Genomic DNA, 6,017 nt, shown 5'->3' on the forward strand with positions numbered 1-6,017 from the left:
TCTGCCTGCCAGTGCAGGAGATGCCAGTTCAATCCCAGGGTCAGGAAGATCCCTTGGAGAAGGAAACGGCAACCCACTCCAGTATTCTTGCCTGCGAAATCCCATGGACAGAGGAGCCTGGTGGGCTACAGTCTGTGGGGTTGCAAAAGAGTCGGACATGACTTAGCAACTAAACAACAAGAACTACAACAACAAAAATTCTACTGCATACCTGACTTTCTGTGATCTTAGTAGATTGAAAGAACCACTCAGCACTTCAGTTGTTTTCCTCATTCTATAAAGTGGGTAAAATAATCATCCCTACATCAAAGGTTGCTGCTTTGAGAACTGAGTTAATATATAAAAATCCTTAAAACAATGCTAGGCACACAATAACAGCTCAGTAAATGCAAGCCGCTTTAAACAAATACAATACAGATATTTTTATAGTTTTATCATTTACATGTATATTTAATAAAGTTTAATAGTCTTACAACTGAATTCTATCCATCAAAAAAGATTTTGTATATCATTAATTTTCACTGTCACCAATGTTGGATACCTAATTATCATAAGAATGTCTTCAAGTACTTGGAATAACTGATCTCAGGAAACACCGCCACCATTTCTGTACATGAATGAACATAAATCCGAGGTCTCATTCAGGATCCTGCGTTATCCTCACATAACCCCCTGACCCCAATGCACAGCCACTATAGGTCCCTCCTACCCTACCTCCAGCATACCCTGTCCGGGCCACCTGTCCTCTGCATACCACTGCAGCTCAGGGCCAATCCACCCTCATCGCTGCCCTGGATCCTGCAAGATTCTCCTAGTGGTTATTCCCTTCAGCTCTCCTATACCTGTCCAGTCCATTCCCCACACAGCAGCCAGAGTCACCTTGTGAGCACATGAATCACAGCTTGTCACTCCCTCCCTCTAGCCCTTCACCATCAGGATGAACTCCAAACTCCTTACATGTCCCACATCATGTGGCTGCTATCTGCCCTTGACCTCATCTCCTACCATCTGCACTTGTCTGCCAGGCTCCTCTGCTCCTGGAACCAGCAGTGCCACGTACTCGACGGAGTGAGTGGCCCAAAGGCCTGCCCAGGCCTGGTTTCCTCTTGTCGTTCAGAACTCAGCTCAAATGTCACTTTCTGAGAAAGAGATTCACTGACAACTCCTCCGTTATAATCCCCGTGCCACTCATTTTTTACTCTATATGTGTTTATTTTCCTCAAAGCACTCATCCCCATATGGAATTACCCCACTTACTGGTTTACCTGCTTACTGCCAGTTTCCCCAAACTAGAATAAAACTCTAGGGACCTTGCCTGTATTGTTCTTTTCGCTGTGTCCGCAGTGCCTATTTCAGTGCTTCACATATAAATCTCTGAATAAACATTACTTGCATGAAGGAATTGTTACCTATTTGACATACAGGAGCAGGGGCAGATATTTAAGACTGAGGTACAGGACAAGTTGGCAAGGGCATAAGACATTAAATGATGCAGAATTTTAAGAAGTGTTTGTCGCAAATCTGCAGCAGAGCTGTTTAAAATTGGATGAATGCCAGAAACACTGGAAATATTCTTCAAAATGTAGGCACCTCCCATTCTACCTCCCTGGTTTTAATTCAGCAGACCTAGGGTGGGGTACAGGAATCTGAAATTTTAATAAGTACCCCCAAGTGAGTTTAATGAAGTGCTTTGAGGATCCCACTTGGATAATTCCTGACCCAAACAGCTAACATTTGTGTAGCATTAATTTAATGCCCAGCATGGGACTTCCATGGCAGTCCAGCAGTAAAGCCTTGGTGCTTCCAATGCAGGGGATGTGGGTTCAATATCCAGTCGAAGAACTAAGATCCCACATGCTGTATGGCTTTAAAAAGATAATTTAATGCCTACCACGCAAAATTCTAATATATCTGGGGTGTATCTGTTAATGTAGTGCACTGGTCCTTCCCTCCCACCTACAATCACAGATTGCTTTGCCACATGGGTTCATATCTAAACTCCACAATACTCCTGGGTGGTCAGAAGCATTGGGTACTGTTATCCTGTTGTATAGAAGACAATGGAGGGAAGAGTGGTGATTTACCTAAAGTGTCCCAATGATGGGACCCTTGCTCCAGGATGGGACCTCTTGCTCCAGGAACCTGTCTAGCAGACTCAACATCACAACTGTTTCTTTTACTGGATCTTGTTTCTGGAGATCAATGTCCACATCCTTCTGTGATGTCTTACTTTAAGGAAGAATAAGGAGATAAGACAGTGCATGGAATAGAGAGGAAAGTGAGAGGAGGGGAAAGCACATGAAATGCAGGGGAAGAGGCTCAGGATGTGTTTGCCTGCTGACCCCTCTCATTTCCCTGGAAGCTGTGCAATGATGCTTTTCCTCCACACACAGCAGTGACACTGAGGCTCTCACATCATGGACATGTACTCTTATCCCTGTTTATGTTACATGTCCAAGTATTCTCTCTAGTAGTCATGCTATTATGGAAATGTCAAAGGCATCACACTAAACAGAATGAAGGAGGTAATGTCGGAATGGAGAAATACAATTTGGTGAGGGCCTAATAGATGCCACATGCTGAAGGTTGTAATTATCAGACTTTTCAGTTCTACAAAGGGGTGCTCTGAGGTGGAGAATCATAATTTTCTTTCTACAGATTAGGAGATACTCAGGCTCAGAGAGCAAAGTACATGTTCAAAGAATTCTAAGGAGGTGTCAAATGGACACAGAAGCCAACTTAAAGGGGCCTCTGCTGGCCAATTCTGGGACAATTTGAGCATCAAAATAAATAATTACAGCACCAAATGGTAGCCCTTTGAGCAAAATATGATAATCTATGAGTCATATAAATTAAAAAATAGAGAAAAGAGAAAGCTCTACCTCCAGTCAAATTTCAGTGAACAAATCTGAAAGGAATGAGCTAATCAGAAAAGCAACACTTGACAATTACAATAGTAATAAATAATTCAGGTTAGAATAATAAAATGACGTTCAATCTGCATCAAATCCCACAGCAGTCACTAAGTCACCATGGTAACCATGCTTGCCAAGTGAAGCCAGCAAACAAATAGCAACCAATTTGGTTCCAATTATGTGACAGGAAGTTAAAAGGACTGACATGACCACAGCATTAACCTCAAGTTTTCCTTCCAATAAAGATTCCTGGCAGCTTCTCCAATATACTGCTGCTGCTGCTGCTGCTAAGTCGCTTCAGTCGTGTCTGACTCTGTGCGACCCCATAGACGGCAGCCCACCAGGCTCCCCCGTCCCTGGGATTCTCCAGGCAAGGACACTGGAGTGGGTTGCCATTTCCTTCTCCAATGCATGAAAGTGAAAAGTGAAAAGTGAAAGTGAAGTCGCTAAGCTGTGTTCGACTCTTAGTGACCCCATGGACTGCAGCCCACCAGGCTCCTCCATCCATGGGATTCTCCAGGCAATAGTACTGGAGTGGGGTGCCATTGCCTTCTCCGTCTCCAATATACATAGACATACAAACATACATGTTCATATACATATGTGCTTTCTCCTTCTGTCTGTTTCACCACTGGAGAACCCAGGAATTCACTGAGGAAGACTTGCTGGGCCACAAAAAAGAAAATCCCCACAATTAAATTGGTTCAATTCTAATCACACGCATGAAATTGAAAGCTGCCATAATTAGTTTATTTCAGTCGCTGATTTTTCTGGAGATGTCCTGTAGAATTATCTCTGAAATCTTCCTCCCTAGTTTCAGCACATTGCCAATAACATCTAAAAGCTGATAAAGAAACACAGTCAAAAGCATGTTACACATTGATTAGCTTTTTCATCCTAGAGTAGCCTGTTCTTTCAACCAAAAAGTTCCTATAATGGCTATTATTAACAATTTGGCTGCAACAGGTCAGTGAAAATACAATAACTGGAAATTTTATTTACAAAATCGTGTTCTTTATAATAGCATCAAAAAGTCGGAAATACTTATGAATAGCCTGTCCAAAAATGTGCAAGATCTGTTCGCTGAACACTATAAAACATTGCTCAGAAAAATTAAAGAAAACTTAAATAAATGGAAAGACAACTGTCTTTATGGGTCAAAAGATGTAGTATAGTTAAGATGGTGCTTCTCCCAAATTAGTCTATATATTCAGTGTAATCCCAATAAAAATCCTAGAAAATATTTTTTAAAAGAAATTTATGGGCCAATTCTGAAGTTAATATGGAAATACAGAGGTCGTGGACTATGAAAAACAACCTTGAGAAAAGAAGAATAAGGTTGAAGGATGAAGACTCCCAGATTTCTGAAGACTCATTATAAACCTACAGTAATCAAAGAAGTGTGGTATTAGAATCAAGGTAGACAAACAGATTGAAGGAAAATAATAAAGTATCCAGAAATAGATGCAAACATATACGGAGAACAGATTTTTGAAAACAAGCAAAGGCAATTCAGTGGAGAAATGATAGTCTTATCAACAAAAGGTGCTGGGACAAGTCGATATCATATATACAAATATAAAGAGTGACTCACATATCACATAATACACAAATGTCCACTCAAAATGCATCAAAGACCCAAATATAACCTAAAGTTTTCAACCTTCTAGAGGAAACATAGGAGAAAATCCTTGTGACCTGGGGTTAGGTGAAGATTTCACAGACACCGAAACTATAATCCATAAGCAAACTAACACATAAAACTGGACTTCTAAGTTAAAAACTGCCCTTCCTAAGGCTATTCAGAGAATGAAAAGTCAAGGAATTGACTGGGAGAAAATATGTGCAAATTATATATCTGACAAAGCATCTGTATCCAGAATACAGAAAATCTAACAAAAGTCATTTAAGAAGCAAAAAAGATACTACAATAAATAAATGGGGAAATTTTTTGAATAAAAATTTCACCAAAGAAGATACAGAAACAGCAAATAAGCACATGAAAATATGCTCAATATCATTAGAGAATTGTAAATTAAAACTACAATCTGATACCACTACATTCACATAAGAATGGCTAAAATTAAAAAGACTGACCATCCCAAGTACTGGCAAGGTTGAGGAGAATGGAACTCTCACAAAGTGTTTGAGGGAATGAAAAATGGTATAACCAGTTTGGCAGTTTCTTAACAATGTTCATCTTAAATCTCCCATATGATCCAGACACCGCACTCTTTGAGTATTTACCTGAGAGAAAGTAAACATATGTCCATGCAAAAATTTATACACAAATATTCACTCAAGATGTAATTTAGAAAACAACAGCAAATTTCAAACAAATCACAGTATATCCGTATACTGGGATGTGTGTGTGTGTGCATGCTGTCATTTCAGTCATGTCTGACTCTTTGCAACCTGCCAGGCTCCTCTGTCCATGGGATTCTCCAGGTAAGAATACTGGAGTGGGTTGCCATTCCCTTCTCCAGGGGATCTTCCTGACCCAGGGATCGAACCCACGGCTCTTGCATTACAGGTAGATTCTTACCACCAAGTCACAGAGGAAGCTCATACTAGGATACTACTTATCAATAAAAAAGAATGAACTATTGATACATGCAACAAAATGGATACATCTAAAACAAACAGGCTGAATGAAAGAAGCCAGACCAACCAAAACCAACTGACCAAAAAAAAAAAAAAAAAAAAGAAGAAGAAAAAAAAGAAAATCCTTTATGATTCTATTTTAATAAAATTACAGGATATGAAAAGTAATCTATAGTGAGAGAAGATCAGTGGTTGCCTGGGTACACTGCAGGGGGAGGAGGAGGGAGGCCAGGTAATAAAGAGCTGAAATTATTATATACTGGGAAGGTAAACATATCTGCATTTAAGATTACATGGTTATTTTAGCAGATCAATAAGACACTCTAAAGTAATTATTTAAATATATAAATTCTTAAAGCTGAGCTGAAAGCTGAGTATAGCACTAAGTTGTGTTCAACTCTTGCGATCCCATGAACTGTAGCCTGCCAGTAAAAGATATTTTTAACTAACATTGGAAATTTCCTGGCTTCTTAAAACTTCTCATTATAGAATAGATAA

This window comes from Giraffa tippelskirchi, chromosome X (assembly GCF_054371585.1).
Source record: "Giraffa tippelskirchi isolate mGirTip1 chromosome X, T2T-mGirTip1v1.2.pri, whole genome shotgun sequence".
NCBI classification, from domain to species: Eukaryota; Metazoa; Chordata; class Mammalia; order Artiodactyla; family Giraffidae; genus Giraffa; species Giraffa tippelskirchi.